The sequence below is a fragment of the Nycticebus coucang genome, chromosome 8 (genome assembly GCF_027406575.1).
Source record: "Nycticebus coucang isolate mNycCou1 chromosome 8, mNycCou1.pri, whole genome shotgun sequence".
Lineage (NCBI taxonomy): Eukaryota > Metazoa > Chordata > Mammalia > Primates > Lorisidae > Nycticebus > Nycticebus coucang.
This window is the reverse complement of record NC_069787.1, coordinates 26,763,698-26,785,299: the sequence shown is the minus strand read 5'-3', so window position 1 is coordinate 26,785,299 and position 21,602 is coordinate 26,763,698. Positions and strand designations below refer to the sequence as shown.

General features: G+C 42.4%; 1 protein-coding gene across 16 annotated transcripts in view; it reads right to left on the bottom strand.

The window, feature by feature from the left end:
* Positions 1 to 21,602, bottom strand: part of FOXP1 (forkhead box P1) — a 616,360-nt gene that overhangs the window by 102,472 nt on the left and 492,286 nt on the right. For 2 of the 16 annotated variants that reach the window (XM_053600816.1, XM_053600818.1), the window contains exon 1: positions 2,615 to 2,724. The exons of the other annotated variants lie outside the window; for them this stretch is intronic. The gene's annotated coding sequence lies outside the window, so the exon portion shown is untranslated. Of the gene's footprint in view, positions 1 to 2,614; positions 2,725 to 21,602 lie in introns of those variants that run through there. 16 annotated transcript variants of the gene reach the window in all.

The following is a 21,602-nucleotide window of genomic DNA, read 5'->3' as shown; positions in this document are numbered from 1 at the left end:
GCTTTCTGATGATTTATAGTTTACCAACTGAGCAAGGTTACGCAACACTGCATGCCTTTAGATGCATTATTTCAGCTAGTTGAGATTTAATTAAGATCACAGCCTCTAAAATCCCTGTCAAATGAAAATACAGAGAAGACAATATACTATATATGCTCATGCAGAATGTTTCCATTCCATCCCTGGAAAAATATGAGTTAATCCGTATTTCTATGGCTGCAGACAAAAGTTCACTAATTTTGTTTTCTTTTGACACTTATGTTGTTTTCTATTCTATGTCATGAGATCACTCCCTTTTAGGGAGGGAGGAAAAAATTGAGAGTGAAATACGTTGCAGAAAACACACTTGACATTATTAGTATATATTATTATAGCTTAGCAATGACGTCACCACATTTTCATATAACCAACCCATGCTTACAAGTTTCACTTAATGAAATATGTTTATTAAAAAACAACACAGAGAACCTACCTTCCTTGAATTACTCTGATTAAATAACTGACATGTTACACTTCTCATTTTCTTAACTGACCAACTGTTTGTCAAGACAAGCCAAACATTTGGCCAGGAAAGAAAGTTCTTAAGGCAAACAAGTGAATACATACAAAGCCCATTAGTTTCATTCTACTATAGGTCTTAAGAGTAAAAAAAAAAAAAAAAAAAAACCTTTAATAGATTTCTTTTTTATGGACTGGTATTGACCTATGCTTTTTTTTTAAGAAGAAATTTCTGACTGGTGGCCCTTTACCCAGTCAAATGTATTTTTATTTTCATCATCTTAATATCTGGTTGCTTATCTCAAGCCTTAGAAATGACAGGTGCTTACAGTCTCACTCTTGACAGGCCCCTACACAAATAACTGTCTTCCCTGAAAGGGCTAGTGCAGCACTAATGAACAATAAATCAACTTTGATTATCAAGCGTCAGGCCAACGCATTTTCCGTTCAGCTCTATCACATCCCAGAGTAAGCCAGTGTCTCTGGGTAGAGTCTGTATTTTGGTTTCATTTTTACACACTTTTCACTGAAATGTGTAAGGCAGCTACAAAGAATCACATAAAATAGAGACCTTTTTTCTATTTATCAAAGGGTATCAATTAAGAGAATGTGCTTCTGTCTTCATTTGGTTTACTTAGCAGGAATGAGTCCAAACAGTCAAGAAACCTTTATATTCTTTTAAACAACAATAACTGCAACACATCAAACCCTAAATTAGAATCTTAATGTGATCATGTTCCAGGTCTTTGGCACTGACTTGCCAGCCTAAGTACTTTACCACATAAACCACCTTTGACTGCACATGCACATTCCTCTTGGAAAAATCTATTACAAACAAACAGAAAAGCAAACTAGAGCTTCTAAAATAAAAATATCACTTGCTGTAAGCTTAAAAAAATTGGCTTCTTTAATACTGACTTCCTAATGATAAAATAAATGTAACTTATTTTTTTCTTAAGCAGATTAGTCATTGATAGTATGATTCACATTTCCTGTTATCAGGCTTAATTTCCCCCCCAAATGTGTCACTTTTAGAATGTTGGAATCTATGGAAATTAGGTGATTTGCATTTTTGAATTGGCTTGATTAGAACATTTGGTTTGGACAAAATTATTAAGATACTTTACTTATAACTGGCAGGCCCTGAAGGAGTTAATGCCAAAGAGGAAGAGTCTATATGTACTTCGCTCTGAAACTTTGCCACCCACTTCCTAAAGGTCCCATCCTTCCCATCACGATACCATGGAGGGGGAGGAACAGTCCCGTTTCCACGGGCCATCCTTCACGCAGTTCTGACCGCTGAGTTAGCTGCACTCAGAGTCGGTTCAGATGGGAGTACCCCGTGGCAATTCCTCAGCCTCCAGCACGTCCAAAGCCAAAGCCGCGCTCACTACTTAATTAACCAGCAAAGTAATGCAACAGAGGCTTAGAATCCCCAACCTGCCGGCGACTCCGCCCGCCCGCCCGCCGGTCCGCCGCGAGCTCCGGCGTGGGGCTTCGTTTCTCCCCTCCCCCTTACTGTGTGTGAACTCCTTGAATTTGAACAGCTAAACTGAAAATAGCCTAGACAGATACAGAAACAAACTATCAGACGTAAAAACATGCACACCGGTTACACTGAGATGGAAGGCTCCTTGTATATTTAACACGCTCTGAAAGTGACATAAATCCCACCCCAGCTACACCCCCGGCTGGAGTGACCGCCAGGGCTTTACCAAAGTGGCTGCGTGAAGGCCGGGCGGGCAGAACTGAATCGCAAACGAAAAAACAGAGAGAGAGATAGAGAGAAACACACCACCAGGACTTCCTCCAACTCTCAGCTACACCCCACCCATGAACATTAAAAAGAGAGAGAGAGCGCGCAAGGGGGGGCGATCTCGCTCCAGGACCTACAGGCCTGCAGCGCCTTCCCCTCACCCCGCACTCCCTCCCCGCCTCCATCCAGTCGCAACTCCTACCCAAGTTGGTAAACAGCGATGATGATTATTAATTTTAAAAGACTCAACTTCGGAACCCTCGGGCGCTCCTGCCTTCCCCACTGAGGCCCCAGGAAGCCGGCCCCGGCAGAGCCCGGGGAAGGAGAGCGAAGCGGCGAAGAGGAATCGGAAGGACCAACCTGACACTCTCCATGTAGCCGGCGGCGCGCGGAGCGGCCTGGGGCGCCGGCGCGGGCCGGGCAGGGTCCGGCGGGCTCGGCGAGCGGGCGGACTGCACGCGCGCAGGGCGCTCCGGCTCGCGGGCTGACAAGACGCGCGCGCCGCGCCCACCCGCCCCGCCCCGCTCCGCCAATCACAACCCGCCTGCGAGCCCCGCGCCGCGCCGCGCCGCGCCCCACACAATGGGCTCCGCGGCCCGCGCCCCGCGCCGCGCCCGGCCCCCTCCGCGCGGCAGGTGAAGTCGCGCCGTGCGGAAGCCCCGCTTTTGTCTCGAGAGCAACTCCACTTAGTAGCTGTTAACCCTCTGACCCGCCGCCGGCGACGCGGCGCGCATCCCTTCCCTCCGGCCCCGGGCCGCGGGTTCGGGGCTCAGCGCCGGCTCGGGTGTCAGTTTCGTCCCCGAAGCTGACAAAGAGTTGTCCGACCTTTCCGAGAAACCCGGGAGGCAGAGCAGGGGGGCCCGACCGACTACTCCGCGGGAGTCGGAAGGGGATGCGGGCTGTCAGGCTGCGCACGGAAGCGCTTTCCTCGAAAACGGCTCGGGAAGAGAACTTTGGCTCCCCGTCGGGGCTTGCACGAGCCTTAGCCTCCCCACACCCCCTTTTTCCCCGGAGTCGGGCTCGTCTAAGTGTGCTGGTGCGCGCAGAGGAAAACTGACCCGACGTGGGGTTGAAATAAGTAACCACCAAACGTGCCTCGTCGCCGAACCCAGCTACTTCCCCTCTAGAACGACAGCTGTGGGACAAAGCCTCAGCCACACGTTTGCTAAGAAACACTTCTTTAAATTCCTTTCTTATTTATACAACAGCAACAACAAAAGCTACTCTCCATAAGCATTTTAAGACGACCTTCTCTATTAGAAATTATCACTGCTCTTCAATGCAATTGGAAGCTGAGAAGTGTTTTTTTTTTAAGTCACCAATAAGCTAAACTTTGTTGGCTCAGCTGCCACGATTTAAGTGCCAGGTTAATCTAGTCAATTTCGGCAGCCTCAGAAATCACCTCTTTACCATCTTCAAACTTAGAGGAAAAACTTTCTGGCCTGTACTTTTTTTTTTTTTTTAAGACAAAAAACCTAGAATTTTTATACTTTTTTTCAAAATATTTCAGGAAAAAAGTAGTGACAGATTACCTGTTCTCCCTCAGTTGGGGGAAAACGGGGTAAAGCAACAAAGCATAACCCAGTACTTCCAAGAGTTCTACTTTAGTTTTCGATTTGAACAGAATTAAATTCAGGTTACTACAAACCAGAAAGCATACTGATAACACTTCCAATAAAGCAAATGCCTGAATTTCAACAAGGTTAGCAGAGAGCAGACAATTCCTTCATTCATCTGGCTGCAAAAGAGACAAAAAACGCTGACTGACCACCAACGTATGATCAGACGTTAGATGGGTATATGCAGCTCGCTCCCCAGCCTGAATTGTTTTTGTGTCGGATAATAAATTTATTAAGAATTTTTTTCAGGTCACAAACATGTGACCCCACCCTCTCATGAATATTCAATAGAGAACCAAGGTTGTTCTTTTGGGGGGAGGAGAAGGACCTTAAATCTGCCAGAAGGTCCCCTCCACCAGTAGAATTGACTCTTAAAGAGACAAGACACTCCTTCCAGAAGGGCTGGCAGAACCCCACAGGCAAGAAATAAAAATAAAGGAAGTTCTCTCCAATCCAGGGACAGGGAGAAAGGAGAAATGGTCATTTCAAAATACACACGTATTTTTTTTCAAACTATTAAAATTAATTTGAGATTTAATGTTTGTGAACAAAATTGGGGTTCCTTTGAGATAAGCAATTTTTTTTTAAGCTAAGTTTCTCACAGGCATCCATAAAATTTGTGCATGCTTTTACAAGCTGGGCTAACTCCTTTGCCTAGCAGTGTTTATCAGCTAATAGTCTCCAGGAGCATCACAACAAACAATAAACAAGCAAACAAAAACATTACAGACATTTATGACCCAGCTTGTGGAGACAAGTCTTACACAAAATAATTAGAGAGTGGTGCAATGCAGTGGTTACTCAAGTACTAAACTGCATGGTAGAGGCTGTGAGCACCAGGGGACCACAGAGGAGGAGATGACTACCAACAGAAGTCTGGGAAGGCCCCTGGGGGAGGTGGTGTTTAAAGGCTGATGGTTTGGATAAGGGGGAAGTGACAATGGGGAGAGGAAAATGGCTTAGCACACTCAGAAGCCACCTGGACCCCATCCCGCTCTCTCCAAATAGATGACAAGGTGACTAAGAGACTACTTCCAGGCAAAGAAATATACCATCAGTGATAACCCTGGATAAACTGCCTATGTCCAGGACATTTTGGTTAATTCTGAACTCTCAGGATCCCCTCACGAGCTCCTGTGTTTTAAGAATTGGAACATTCCGTGGCTGGAGGACAATATAAAATGTAAAACCTACAGTTAACCGAGAAGACTTAGTTAAAGCCATTTATTCATTAACGTTGAGTGCCAGGTCATTTTGGAAAGGCAGGGTTGTGAGGACTTTAGAATGGGCTACTGAGTGACAGTGTCTCATGTAGCTGTCATAACTTGAGCAAAAACTTCAATCTGCTTCTTACAGAGAAGGAAACTGAGGTTTGGAAAGGTAAAGTGATTTTTTTTTTTTCTCCCAAGAATCAAACACACCCAGCACTATAGACCCACAAGGGGGAAGTAGATATGACAGTCACAGAAAAAGGAGGTCATGATCATATGAACTGTATACGGGGTGGGGAGAATGGATGGTTAATGTTTAAGGAAGAGTGAAGGAAATGCTAAATACCATACTTAAAAATATTTTGATGCCCACATCCTAACACCCACAACAGATACAGCTCTTGTTCAAACACCACATATTAAGAAACCTGTCAGTTGCTAAATGAGTCCATTGTGCAGCTGGCTGTGCACTTAAGAACAGATTACTATGATCCCACACCAAACTCTAACCACCAAATAGCACTCCAGGGACTAAAATCATGTATTATATTTGGTTCTGCTGAGTCTTAGCCTTGAATACAGAGGAAAGTGAAAGGTTTTACTGCTCATTCAGAGCTGAGAATGGAGATAAGATGGAGCGTCTCATCAGGCCCCGAATGGCCCAGCAGTGAAGAAGCAGCAGCAATGGTCCCCAGACCACATGGTCTTCAGCTCCAAATAAGGGTCTGCTTTGCTAGAAGCTGCTTGGAATAACACCAGAAAGGACCAAAGGAAGGGTCAAAAATCAACTGCACAAGAGACCAAAACCTTAATTCAGTTAGAAACAACACCTATTTCCTTTCCCTATTCTGTTTAATTTAGTGGATCATGCAGGACATATTCTCCTCCCGGCGTGGTAGCTCATGCCTGTAATCCAGTACCCTGGGAGGCGAAGGCAGGTAGGTGGACAGCTTAAGCTCAGAAGTTTGAGACCAGCCTGAGCAAGAGTAAGACCCCCGTCTCTAAAAAACAGCTGGCCATTGTGGCAGGCACCTTGGGAGGCTGAGGCAAAAGAATCGCTTGAGCCCAAGAGTTTGAAGTTGCTGTGAGCTATGACACCACAGCACTCTACCCAGGGCAACAGCTAAAATAGAGATTCAACCGATTCTACTGCTATAAAGAAAAAGCTGAAGCAACAAGAATACAAAATGTAGGGCCGCCTGTCCTGTGTTTGATGGCTTCTCCAGAAGGACAGCTTTCAGTATTTCTCCAAAAACTGCCAATCGCTAACACTTTTGGATGGCCAAGGTGGTGGATTGCTTGAGCTCATGAGTTCAAGACCAGCCTGAGCAGGAGGGAGACCTTGTCTCTAAAACTAGCCAGGTATTGCGGCAGGCACCTGTAGTCCCAGCTCCTCGGGAGGCTGAGGCAGGAAGATTGCTAAAGCCCAGGAGTTTGAGGTTGCTGTGAGCAATGCCACCATAGCACTCTAGGAAGGCTGAAGGGCGACAAAGTGAGACTCTATCTCAAAAACAAACAAGCAAAACAAAACAAAACAAAAAAACAAAGACTGCCAATGGGACAGTTAATTCAAGTTACTAAATTGCAACAGCAGTGCCCCATTCCTGAGATTTAGGTATTTGTGTCCAAGGAACCACCATTCCATCTTGATTTAGACCGTGCTTTTACTTAAAGGTATAAATAAATACATCATCTACCTATAGGGAGTTAAAGAAGTTACTTCCCTTTCAACATCGTTTCTGTCATGTTACGTCTACGCTGACGATGAAGCTAATTGCATTGTGTTTCTTCTGTGTCTGCTGGTTTGGCCAAGGGAAAAAAGACTGAGCACTCACTGTTCCACCAGAGTTTAAATTCCTGTTTATGACATCCTCCAAATTGCCATTTGTATCCTCACTTACTGTAACATTTTATAATGCCAGTGGTTCTGGTTAATTTGTACGTGGATCATTACAAAAGTTTTGAGATGCACAAAAGTCAAGAAACTCAAAATCCATGTGGGTGGAAACAAATGAAGCCCTCCCAGCAACACGGCTAAGCTGAGCAAGTTGAAACCTGCACAGGTGAATCAGTTAGGACACCGTCCACTCTGTTTCTTGGAAGTGAAATAGTGGACCATCGCACGGTCTATCTCAAAACTTTTGTTGTAATCGCATACATACACAGTGCAAATAACATTCTGGTGACTTCTAAATAGCACGTAGACATGAACTATAGAAAACACGGACCAAAAGAAAAAAAAAAACATCTCTCACTCTAAATATAAAGACATTCATAAAACAGCACAGGTAAACAAAATGACACACAGAAAAGTGGCAACATCCTTTCCTAAGGGGGCATCTAAACGCCAACAATAAATTGCTTTTTCTCATTATGATAGAACTATAATCCCTTGTTTTAACATAATGTAAAATTTACTGGACTGCTTCTGTCGTGAGGTGAGGACAGATTACACTGAAGCGTGCAAAGTTCTTCCAAAGGTACATGTTTGGGGGCAGGAGAGCATGTCCCATAGAGCTTTATCCTTCAGATGCCAGAGGGGAAAAAATCACTACTGGTATCCCCGTGATTCGCTGTTTCCCTTCATAGAGTAACAGCATTATAGGGCACACTCACAGGCAAACCCTTGATTTTAAGCATAATCAGAATTGGGGCACCATGGAGAAAAAGAAAGATGGGGAAAGAAATTACACTTTAATTTTTTTTAACATTTAATTGTGTAGAAATCACTGAGTATCAAATAAAGGCAACTGACCACCTTTATTTAGTATAGTCAGCTTTTCCAGAGACCTGCAGAGAGGCAAAGGCAGCGTGTTCCACCTTGCCCTCTGAACAATGCTCACCCATCTGCCTCCCCTGCTCCACCACCCTCCTCTGACCCTGGGTTGACACACCCTCGTGTCAAAACCTTCTTTACGCCTGCCCTCTGCTGGTAAGCTTGCCAGGATTAGGAAATTTTGACTACCTCCACTATTAAAAAGACAACTTTTAACAGCCAGACGGAGAAAGGACATGTAATGAACTATTAACTGGAATATATAAATTAAGACATTTAAACACAACGGGGGAGGGAGGGGTACCCCTAGTGAAATATGGGACTTTTAATGCAAAAACGCACATTTGTCTATTCTATTGCCTGCTCACTCACAGCGCCAGAGTGCCAAACTCTATATTTTAGCCCGCTAGTAGAACAACCTGTATCACTCCTGGGCATCTTGCCTTCTTTTGCTCACCCTCTGGGAAAGCATGTCGGCGCATTTTCAATAAAACACCTTCTTAGCAATAATGGACCACTGTTCCCATTTCAGTGGTCCCTGAGGTTTCATGATACAGTATATTTAGCTGACTCGCAGTCCAAGTTTTCTTGTAGCCTTCATAAGATCCATAAAAGGGAGAAGAAAAAAAAAAACACAGTAAAGGAAGAGCTATTGCCTATCCTTTGTTAAGTATGAAAACAGTTAACTTTGAGACTGATTAGCTGGCAGGGCTCATAGAAAACAATGGGATGGACTCCCAGGCCTGTCCCTGCCACGGGAACCCTCCCCACGTGTGGGCCGACTCTCCCTTGGAGGAGGGGTCTGGGTGTTAGGGGCTAAACTTCCACAGCAGCACGCTGGGTTTTAACAGCACAACTCCTGTCAGCGTCAATGGGAAGCACAGAGCCTGTACAAATCCCTGCATACCATTTCAAAAATATATCTCCAAGACGGGAAAATGAAGCTTAGCAGTTGCAACCTCAAAAGCATTCAGGAAGTAGCACTCTTGACAGCGCTTTAGATGCCGAGTAAATGCTCTTATAAAGAACACCCAATCCAGCCAACAATAAATTTTACACTGGGGAAGCCCGCACAGGACTGTGGAATCCCCTCCAAAGATAATTGCCTTCCACGCTGTGTGGCATAGAAAATGCCACACAGAAAACAGTTTCTGGGGCCCTATGGCTCTCTATGGCTTGCTTTTCTTTAATAATTGCCAATTACACACATACAGTCACTCTGCCTTTTAAGAGTGACTATGTAAAGTCCAAAGATTTAATCTTGTTTTCTAGGAAAAGAAGTTATGACACCAGGTTTGGGGGTCTGAGAAGAGAGGATGCCGGTAAGAACTCAGCAACAGAACTTGAAACAGGCATCCAGGAGGGTAACCCTGGGTCACCACTTCTTGGTCTTTGAAGGCTCAAGCAGTTTCTGAACAGTGCCAATTTCTGGGACCTGTCCAACAGGCCAGAAAAGGGGTAGGCAGATCTTTTCCCATCCAAAGTGGCCTCAAGCGTGTTTTAACCCTGAGATGACCCAAGAGTACTGGCTACGACTTAGGGGGTTCATTTTAATAGTGTGATCGTGGGCAAGTCACTTCACCTGAGCGTATATGGTTCACCTACAGATGAAGATGGATGAGATACTATATGGTTTCTTTAACAACAAAAACATCTATCATTAGCAATTGTTTGTCATGTACCAGTTACACACTTTACACTAGAAAAGGACTAATCTCTCGGTATTTTCTGCTTACAATTAAGGTCACACATAAAACTACCAGAAATACTTTTAAAGACTGGGTCTCCCTCTTGCTCAGACTGGTCTCAAACTCCTGAGCTTAAGCAATCTACCCACCTGGCTATAAGCAGGCTCTTAGAGCTCAGGAAACTTGAAGATTATTATGTCAATAGCAAATGAGAAAACAACAACAAAACAAAAATTGGGGGGAAACAACCCAAAATGCTTACTGAGATCGTCTTTATGTCATAAACCTTGTGAAGTATCAACAACGTGTGGGCCACAGCATAAATCACATACATGCGTTAGGGAATTTAGTTGAGGTAGCAGATAAAGCCTCTCACACAACCTGACTTCCAAACGGTGTGTGCTTGTGATGTTCTTACCCTTCTTCTTTGATCACCTCAGTTTTTATTTTCCAACCATGCCTGCCTCTACCAAAAAGATTCCTGACTACTCTGCCCAACCTTCCAAGCCATGGCCTGCTTCTGTCAATTTCACATGGGAAAGGAGAAATGAAAGTGGACACTTTTATGTACCAGGTGGCTACTAGTGGGGGTTTCTCTCCTATCTCAGGTGGAAGCCACAACTTAAGGTTTAGGTTGGATTGCAAGGGACATTTGGAAGAAATAGTATCACACAGATATCAGACCCCTTTTGAGTATGTGTTTTGAGAAAACACATAAAGAAATGTAGTCTAGACCAGGTGTGGTGGCTTACACCTGTAATTCTAGCACTCCGGGAAGCCAAGGTGAGGGGATTCCTTCAACTCACATGAGCTAGGAGTTCGAGACCAGCCTCAACAAGAGTGAGACCTTGTCTCTATGTGCCAACAAAAATAGAAATATTAGCCAGGTGTTATGGTGGGCATCTGTAGTACCAGTTACTTGGGAGGCTGAGGCAGGAGGATTGCTTGAACCCAGGAGTTTGAGGTTGCTATAAGCAACGCTGGGCAACAGAGTTGAGATTCTGCCTCAATCAAAGAAAAAAAAAAGAAAGAAGGAAGGAAAAAGAAAGAAATATACTTCAGTCCACAAGCCAAATATTTATTTTTTATTATTTCAAATGGTATTTCATCCCTCATGAGGAAAAAGCAGTAGATGAAGCAGGAAGCTTTCGGATCATACAGAGCTTCCCTCTTTTCAAACAAACAAGGCATTGTGTTTGAACAATAGGAGGAATGTCTAATTGACCTTAATTAAATTCAGTGATGTCCAATTTTTGAGATGGGTCAGAACACATCTATGTAATGTCACAACCCAACAGGCCAGACCTTTGAAATCAGGGAGCTCTGTGGTTAACTGTGCCCTGACACCCTTTTTCATCCATTCACCATCCCACTACCCAACTGACTTGTTCTTCCCTCCAACTTTCTTCCCAGCTTAAACCCTTCCCTCCATCTCATGCTAATCCTGACCTCTTCCTGGCTTGCAGCTTATAGTATAACAGCAGCCACAGCAATGCCCCTTTCCTTCTGAAATTGCACAGCCCTGTCATGTCTCATTGCCTTCACGACAACGTGTGAAACAGGAATCTTATCAACTCCACACGGAGAAAGTTACCTGGATTTGGGAGCAGGAGCCATATGAGTTTGAATCCAGTATTTCTACTCATCAGCTAGGTAGTGAGTTAGGAAGTTCATTTTGTCTGCATTCCTCATCTGTAAAGTGGGAACAATTATCTGCCTCATGATAGATCAGTGATTTTCAACTGGTGTGCTGTGAGAGGATCTTAGGTGTGCCTTAAAAAATTTTAAAGATCATTAATTATTTTTGAAATAAGTTCAAAGTACAGTAAGTATATTCCTTTTTTTACTTTTTTTGATCAACATAATTTAAGTGTGTCACAGAAGTTTAACTATAGGTTCGAGTGTGCCATGAGATAAAAAAGGTTGAAAAACACCGCTATAGACAGATGTTTCTTTTGTTATTTTTTTTTTGGGGGGGGAGAGTCAATTAAAAAACCTTTTTTGTAATTTGAGAGCACTCATGTGAATACTTTATTCAAGGTGTGCCAAGCATCAGCCCTAGCAAACTCTCCTCCACTGGCTGCCGTTAGGGGAATCATCTGAGATCACTTGGGCTGAGATGTGAAGAGCCTCTTCCCCAGGGCTCAGTCTTCTGCCCTGGGAGCCTCTTCACTGACTGGTTATAGAGCTCAGGATATGTTGAGATAGTAGCAAAGACAACAAAGACCAGAGCCTGTCAGGAATAGGGAGGTGTCAGAAAGCTGAAAAGTTGCCAGTCACAAATTTTAAGAGGGCGAGTACTGGGACTTTGGCACAGAGTTTGACAAAGAAAGGGAAAGTGAGGGAAGGACTGGTCCCTAGTAACAGGATGGCTGCTGACAGGAGTGTGTGATTGGCTCAACACTTGCCACTGTCACTCCTAATCTTTCAAACGTCCCTATCAAGTAGGCATTATTTTGCCCACTTAGCAGATACATAAACTGAGGCTCTAAAAGCTTAAATCAACAACTCAGACAGTAAGAGGGGAGTTGACACTTGAATGATTCCAAAACGGGGTCTCCTATGCTAAACTGGAGACCAGGCTCAGACTAGGACGAGGGTAAGAGAAGGAAGAAGCACATCAGGTTTTCTTCCCTGAGAAAACAGATGTGACCAAGTGTCACAGATCGGTTAGTGTGAACAGAACCTAAAGTGATACAAAGGTAAAATTCTGGTGGACTCTTTGCTTCTTACAGAATCCACAGTGACAACCCACAATTGGGCTGATAGAATGTGGGAAGAGGCAGTTGAGGGAGCAGCACAAACATCCTTTTAAGTCACTTCTTGATTAAGGAACTTCTCACACTCCCATCTTCACTGGTGGACGGAAGGGAGGCTGGTGGGGGAGGGAGAGAGAACGAGAGAATGAGAGAATCACACATTACTGAGCACTGGGCAGATGCCCTGGCCTGGGTGGTGACTGAGTCCTCCAGGCAATACGCAGTGTCTCAGATTTAAAGATGAAACAGCAGGGGGATGGAGCTCATCTTATCTCTGATCACAAGGGCTCTGGAGAGAGACTGCCATAGTTACTACTCCTGGCTGCACCATTTTCTGGCTGTACTTTTGGTCAATTACCAGTCTCCATGGACATCAGTTTCTCATCTATAAAAAAAGAAGTAACCCTAGTGCTAGTACTAAATCCTAGTACTACAGATTTAGTCAGTATTTGATCCTAACTCCAAAAGGACCAGCAGCTTTTTCACCCAATCTTAACAAGAGAAGAGGCCTTTTGGTTGCTTTGTGTCTTTAAATGCATGGTAATGAGAGCAAGAATCATCCCCAGGAAGCAAAAATCACAGTCCCACTTATATGGACAGTTTCATGGTATGCTAAGGCGTTGGTGTTTTGCTAAACATTGAGGTCTTAAGGACCCACTGGGATGATACAAGGAGGGGTCTCTGTCTTAACTGTCAGGAACAATCAATGGTAGGTTTGCCAACATGACACCTAACTTATAGTAACTTCAGCCTATGTTTTCACAATATTTTCATACTTTCTTCTCACAGTACAGTCTGTCTCCCAGAAGAAATGCCTTTGGTGGAACCCAGCCACCATGGCTCAGGGGAATTCACCCCCAAATAGCATCATGGTTTAATGACATAAATGGGTTGTTTTAACATTTTTTTCACCCAAGTTTCCAATACCCAACTATCCAAATTAAGGAACAACAACAACAACAACAAAAAATTAAGGAAGAGAAATCCCCTAGTGCTTCCAGGACACATAGTATGGTATCACTATCATTTATTTGAGCATTTGCTAAAATTAAAAAAAAAAAAACATAAGAAAATGCCAGGAAGGCTTTGTTAACCAGTGTGATGAAAATATTTCAAATTGTATATAAAACCAGCACATGATTGCATTAATGTACACAGCTATAATTTAATTAAAAAAAAAAAACCATACAAACAGACAGATATCAGAGACGAGGAGCTCCTACCTCAGGCTACAGGGATAAAGAAAAGTCTAAAATAACAGAAGGCTGATGCTAAAGATTAAAGGGCAATGCTCTGCCCCAAGGAGTTGGGCAGGCAATATGGGAAAGGGCATCTGAGCAACTGGACCAGCACATGCAAATATTCACAGAGACAACACTACCCAGAGTGCCAGCCACTCTGGAGGACTCAGCATGGCCGGGGTGCTGATAACTGATGCTCTGTCTGCCTTCCTTTGAGACTGAATTGTTTTTCTTCTTCTTCTCAGTTTCACCTGTACTTCGTATCTCAAACATTTACCCATCTCATCCTCTTCTCACTCCCATTTTCGGCATGGTTACTGTTCCACTTCACGCATGTACTGTCCATGATTAACATGACAGTCTTTATTCCCATCTTGGCATGCTCTCAACCCAGGATTCCTTAGCTTCCAAGTTAGAGACTTTGCTTTGGTGGATCTCTGATACACCTTCAGAATTTGTAAAGGGTAAAGGGTAAAGGGTTGAGTCTAACATTCAAGCAGTGATTAGGAATCACTAACAGAAAGTAAAAGAATATGAATTCATGAATTAGCTATTTCGGTCACCAAAGTATTTAAATCATATCACAGCAGACATGGATATCTTATAATTATATAGAATAAAAGCTTGAAAAGAACTCACATGCAAGTAAGGGCAAACTTCCAAAATATCCAGGACTTGTGTGTTAATCCTTTTTAGATTACCAGGGGTGGAATCAGAACTCTAACAAAACCAGCATAGTCGAGACCCCACAGATCTTTCGCAAGTTACATCCCTCAGGAAGGCCCGTCTCTGAGCCGTCATGAAGTCTTGTTTTAGTGGGCTTTCTCTGAGGCAGCTTCGCTGTGTTGGAATGAAGGTGGCTCTTGTTAATTTTTATTAATTTGTTCCTTGTGAACTAAGTGGCGAGTGAGAGGAAAGACAGTAAAGGACCTGTTTAGCAAAGCTGAATGACAGGAAGGGAGAACAGAGGCCAGCCTCAACAAAAAAGTATTCCTCTATTAGACAAAATTATCCTCCTCAACAGAAACACACATTTTAGACAGCAGAAGAGGCCACTAACTTAGCCATCTTCCCATCCATGGCACTAAATCTGGGGTGGTGCCACTTCGACTTCCTACAACATTCCTGTTCTGCTCCAGTCACTTCAGCATTCCATCAAATACTCAGTGAGCGCCCTATACGTTCGGAGCTCCTCAACAAAGATGTGATGAATGTACAGGCAAATGAACAAGTAAATAAATTAACGCTTTCTCTTTTCTCTTCTTCACCCTGCCTCTCTCCTCCCTCCCTTCCTTCTTTTACATTTCATTTATGTTTCATGCACATGTTTTCTCTGAACTACAAGCTCTGAAAGATGAGTTCCATGTAGCATAGTCCTAAGGAAAAATTAAGTCCTCACTAAGTAAGAGCATCTCTATATGGAAGATGAACATTCAAAGACTAGAGAGGCATTTCTATATTGCCAAAATTGGGAGTAAAAACTTACTGATGACACTTCAATGACTGAGTGACCTCTCATGCAAAAAATTCACTTGTACATTGCACTCAATGATCAGATTCTTTGAAAGTTAAACAGAATGAATATAAACTGTTATTCAGAGATTACACAAATAAGATTTTAGGGTTCTAATTAAACTTGAATGACATAGTCTAACACAACCATACAGCTGCTAAAGATACAGAGCTACCTGGACTTTTCCAAAAATCTATCTTTCATTTGTCCTGCTTATTTCATCATATGAAAAGAATCCTTCTGAATGGACAATTCGACTTAAAGAGCGGGAAAAGCAATTTTCTAAGAGGTTGCCAATAGCAGGGCATCCTGAAACTAAATTTACATTGCCCGTGGAGTTTCCTCCCCACACGGCATTGGGACTGCTGAATAGTCACAAATAGTGGCACCTTTAACTCTTCTCTGAAGCAAAAGACACAGAGCTGGCATACCCTCTGTTTCTCTTTCGTTATGTGCATCACAGGGACCACAATTTAGTGACCAAGTTCACCCCCATAGTGTATGCTATCTGACTCCTGTGCTATAATACAGGAGGCCCCTGTGCTATATATAACACAGGTTTGGCCCCTGCCCACCTAAGCCTTAAATAGGCTCTGGTTTTGTTTAAAACATGTGGCCAAAATTTAATATATAATATGCAAAGGCCCTCCACTCTGGTTCACCTCGGAGCGTCTTCAAATGGAGTGCCCAGAAAGGAGCATGTCAGGCCAAGTGCCAGCTCTCTAGTTCAGAGGAAGACAGAAGCCCAATTCCTCATCATTCTATTAATGCAGACTAAATCCTTGGTGCTTCTGCCCCCCTGCCAAGCCACAATCGGCTCCTCCTGGTTTTGCAATCACGCCCTAACTAATTGTCACATGAACTGCTGTTATGTTGGGGCTCTTCACTCTTCACTAGTACAGTGAAATGGGCTCTGCATTTGTTCCCATTAAAAATCTTTTTCACTTTGATCCAGAATTTGAGCCTGCTGAGATCTTTTGGAAAAAAAAAAAATCTTGAGTCTTCATTTCAGAATATTAACTCTCCCCCATCCTCCCGGGACACTTCCTACAACTTCTGTCATCTCTAAAATTGCTGAATCATATTCACCTGAGATAAGTTGTGATCAGTTTTCCAAATTTGAGCGTTGTAACGTTTCATAGCATCTAAGCTGGAGTGCAATTGTTATTAATAGCAGAACCTCTGTAAGTTGACCATCCAAGGGACTGTAATGAACTGGTCCACATACGGAGGTGGTCAACATAAGAAACTAGGCCTACCACAGTGATATGGGCATGTGGTGAATGTCCCATCTATGAAAATTAGGTCAACTTCAGGAGGCGCTCAATGTAAGGAGGTGGTCAACTATGGAGGTTCTACTGTATTTGACTAACAATCACCTACATCTGCTTCATGCCATGGCTTATTTCCCACTTATCACCTGTCCTAGACCTGGGTTTATTCCTGCCTATCACCTACATCAAGAGAAGGCAGGCCCTGCATCTTCCTGCCACCTTCACTCAGCACCCAACACAGTGCCTGGCTTTTAGCAGGGGCTTCAAACATGCTTTTGAGTACATAAATGAGTGAGCTTACTTAATCTCTGCCACAACCCTGTGAAGATACTTTTGTTATTCTACATTTTATAGACGAGGAAACTGAGATCTAGAAACTTAAGTAACTTACTCAGAGTTAGGCACCTTTTACCTGGACCCAGCATTTAAAAATAATGTCTAGAAAGAGTAAACACCATGTGTGGGACACCCCAATTTCTCATTTCAGAGCAGGACCCCCAACTCAGGTCTTGGACCTCTTTTTCTTGTGTCTCACTAGCATGAACTATACCTCTCCAGTCACCTCTCCAACAGCTTTTTGTTTCTCTTTTCTGCAGAAACAGACGTGGCTAAAGAAATTTCCAAATTAAAACCTGGCAATGGTTTCTATATTCTTGTTTCCTAAACCTATAAATCAAAACTGTCTAAACAGGTCATAAATGTTCCTTGGCTATATAATGGGAAAAGTTCTGATTTATGGTGCCGGCAGAATAATTTTAAATAATTACATAAGACTTTTTGAAAAATGCAATTAACACCTTTAGAAGTTTTTTGAAATGAAAATGAATCTCTGGAGATGACTGTTCCCATACATAAAGATAGCCAGTTAAAAAATAAAAATAAAGCTACAAGATGCAACTGTGTCTGAACAATCCTATGGAGACAGGGTATAAGAGCTATTATTTACAATGAGAATTCACTAGCGTGACCACATCAATAAATGTTTAACTCCGTCGCATTATCACACGATAACAACACAATTATCACGTTATTAGTGAACATCAAAATTAAATCACCAAATAAACATCTTGTTTCAATTCAGCCCCAGCTGATGCCTTTCTCCTCTGTACTGGTTTGACACATCCTACCACACTGTCCTTTGGAACACTTCATATCCTCCTACCTGTTCTTGCAAATCTGGCCAGTGTTCTCTCTTTCCTCTTTCTCTTTATTTGTGATTCATCTCCTCCAAATTCCAACCTTCTACAGATGAAGTCACTCCAAACATCCTTCCTTAACCCTAACTTCCCTAGCTCCCAAGAAGGTCTTCTCATCTCTAACTTGCCTTCTTTATGCTTAGCAAGCAGTAGTATTAAGGGTTTTACTCCATGAACCAATTTCCCAAGCCCACTTGAGGTATGAATTGTTCTCTTCGACTCTCATTCAATATTCTTCACTTTGGTCCATTCTGCCCACATTTTCTCTGAAGCCTTTACCTCTACGGGAATTTCAGCTCTGTAAGTAACACAATGAGGCAACTTCAGACTAAACTAGCTCCCCCCCACGTCCCCATAAAATATATGCATTGTTTCTTGCTACCTGCTTTACATTTTCTTCTGGCTTTATCTGGGCATGCAACACTAAAAAATATTTCCTTGGGTTTCCTTCAGATACAGTGGGAATTCTTTTCTTCCCCCCCAGCTGGAGTGTACTGGCATCATCAACCTCAAACTATGGGGCTCAAGCAATCTTCTGCCTCGGCCTCCCAAGTAGTTGAGACTACAGGTATATGCCACCATGCCTAGCTCATTTTTCAATTTTTTTCTTTCTCTTTTTTTTTTTTTTGCCTTGCTATATTGCTCAAGCTGGTCACAAACTCCTGGCCTCAATTAATCTTCCTACCTCAGCCTCCCAAAGTGCTGGGATTATAGGAATGAGCCTCATACCTGGCTCCGGTGGGAATTTGAAAAGTGTTCTAAAACTCCCCAACTTCAATGCTGAAATGATCCAAGACATCTCCCCAGTTCTTTCAATTGCTGGTACTTACGTGCTCAGTGACTATACCAAGAGAAAACTCCCAGCCACCATTCTGGTCATGAGAAAGAAGAAAAAGACAGAATCATAGAAACTTTGATTTGGAATAGTTTTAGATATCATCTTCAGAGATCAACAAAAATTTAGTTCTTACTCCCACCCCCTCGTTTTCCAGATGAGAAAACTGATGCCCAGGAAAGAGAAATGAAGAGCTGAAGGTCATACATCTAAATAGTTACCGGCAGAAACAAGATCAGAACCCTAAAATTCGTGACTTGTAATTAAGCATTCTTTCCACTGCTTCACCCCACCACATGGGAAGGCACATGAGGAGCCACAAAACTAAAATCATCACAGTCTCTAACACTTGGAAATTTGTTTGTGTTGGGGGATACGTGGGGACACAATAATCTTTCTCTATTTCTTTGAGCAGCACTTTTTAACTACAAATTATGAATGAAAAATATACCTAAGTATTATTCACTATGGGCACTAGACATCAAAATTTAAGTCATCTTCCACAGTTACTCACATTTCACTCACATTTGTCTAAAAATCTCCGTGTCTCCATTTGGTCATTAATCCAGAGCCCATAGTATAGATATTAGCCACAGCGGCTATTTAAATTTAATTAAACTTAAATAAAAATTCACTTCTTCCATCATCTTAGCCACACTTTGCTCAATAGCCACCATCTGGGCATTGCAGGCACAGAACAGACAGGGCTGCTAGGTCTAGAACACACCAGTGTATGAAATGGGCTTATAATATGAAAGCCACTACAAAGATGAATTATAAGATTGAAATATAGACTTTTTCCAGTGAAAAAGGACTGCATATTCTAGTCCAATCACCTCTGGACTAATCTTCTCTGGTTTCTGATGGAGGAATTACATCTGAAGAAATTTATTTATACTGCTCTACCAACCTTTATAGGCCATGAGTTGCAGTACTGGGATGTGATTTTAGAGACATCATAATATTGTACTATATAAAAAGACATGCACACATATGAAAGTAAACACACAAGAATCAAATGGATACATACGTGGTATACAAACATGTACCAGACTGATAATAACTCAACAAGTCATCCTACTCTTTAAGGAAATGGTTTTTCTGCTAAAATAGCAGACTGGATGAATAGTATGTCTAACAATATGGTATGCCTCACCCTCTAAGGAAAAGGATAAACATGTGGGTACAGCGCCTAATCCAACGTCTTCTAAAAGGTACAGACCGGTGGGCATGAGGCCTGGCCCTGCCAACAAGCATATTATTCCCCTTTCCTAATCCACAGTGACTGGTTCAGGTGTAGATACCTGACCCAAGTCATTCAACTCAATCAATTCAGGGACTTCTGCTGGAACTGCTGCATAAGAGCTCTTTGTACAGTGGTTGCTAAACTGAAAATATGTGAGTCTGGACCTTGCAGAGAACCTGACAAAAAATGGAGTCAATACAAAAAGAAACCAGAGCACAGTGAAGGAGTGAGACCAATTCCTGATGACATTATCTGAGTGCCTGGTTCCAGCTGTGCCTGAGGCCAAGCTAACCCTCCAACTTTCAAGCTCTGAGAGTTCACAGACTCTCCTACCTCCCCCACACCCACCATCACTTGCTAGTCTGAGTTAGGTTTTGACATTTGCATGGGGAAAGGTCTTGACTAATACAGGTACCTTCTTCCACAAGGAGATTAGGAAGTAGTCAAAGTAACACTTCCAATCAACCTTGAAAAGCATAGCATGAGGGAAAAACCTAATTACAAAGCACCTGATGGCAGCTGCAAATCTTGGTTTATAGGATGACATTCTGGAAGGGATTCCCCAAGTCAATCTCAGTTACACTCAGCCCGTCCCAACCACACATCATTTACTAGGCTTCCATTCACCACATGTGCACTTTTCCTTCCATCACCCAAATTTGCAAATTTCTTAAAAGAGGATATGCCTGCAACATCACTTTGAAATTCAATTGTGTATTCTATTCACCAAGACCTGGAAATTTCTTCAAGACATTTTTACCTTCTTAAAAAAAAAAAAAAATTACAGAAGTGCCCCCCTGCCAGGGTCTCATGATGGCAGTAAGCAGTAAGACTTTTTAGTCCAATGAGTTTTTACTCAAAATCCTTTTACTTAAAAAAAAAAATTTTTTTTTAAAACAAACTCCACACTGATTCCTTACTCTTGGGTTTGTTTCTCCTTTCTCCTGAATCTGACATTACAGTCTAATTCCACTTTGCCAAATTGTGGCACTCACACTTTCATAGAGTCTGGTACTAAATAATTTTAAAAACCTGTTAGCAACTATTTTATTGTAATCCATACATTCTGGGGAAATACACTTTGCCTTCATGGTGGCCCATTTCGAAATGTCCACTGAGTAAGCTATATTATTGAAATCACTTACTGATGTTAGACCTGCTAAAATACAGGCTTTTAATGGATTAACTGTTCCTTGCACAATTTTTACAATTTTTTAAAAGGTTTTACTTCCTCCTAAATAAAATGATGTTTTAAAATGAATCATTTTTTAAATATATGGATTTCAGCATGAAACAGTCATTCCCAATTAGCAGCTTATTCTTTCCTTTTACTCAAAAATCATGTCAAAATCCACTCATTTCTCTGCATTGTGCTCTCTATCCAGCACATCAACAGCTTATAACTACTTTTTACCTTCCATTTAGCTTTTCACTTCATCCCATTATTATTTGGCATTCCAAAGTTTCATTTATTCTCCTGTTACTATGAAATTCTAGGTGAAGATTAGTGGGATCCTATGGCTTCAGATTTTTATACATATATCCCCCCCCCCAGAAGAGGGAAAAGAGCATGGAAGTTTATTTTACATAACTGACCAAAAAATAAATTCAATGAATAGTAAATAGAATTTAATAAGGTCTCATGCATCCTGAAGGAGGTGGTGCCCGATTTGGAGGTGTAATTGCTATGTCCAAATAATCTCCTATTTGGAACTTCTGTGACTGCAGGGCCATGGAGTCATCAGTCCCCTTCCTGCCAGACATGGTGCTGCCAATCTCCTTAACTCAACAGCCAGGTCTTCTTAAGATCTATAAAAACAATCGCAAAATTGAAGTGTGTGCCCTTCTTTCTAGCTTCTGGGTAGACTTCTTCTACTAAACTAGTTAGTTCTTCCAAGGTTGCATCCATCCAGGCTAAGAGAAGCAGTGGCATCATCATAGCACACAGGAACCTCAAACTCTTGGGCTACAGAGGGCCTCCTACCTTACC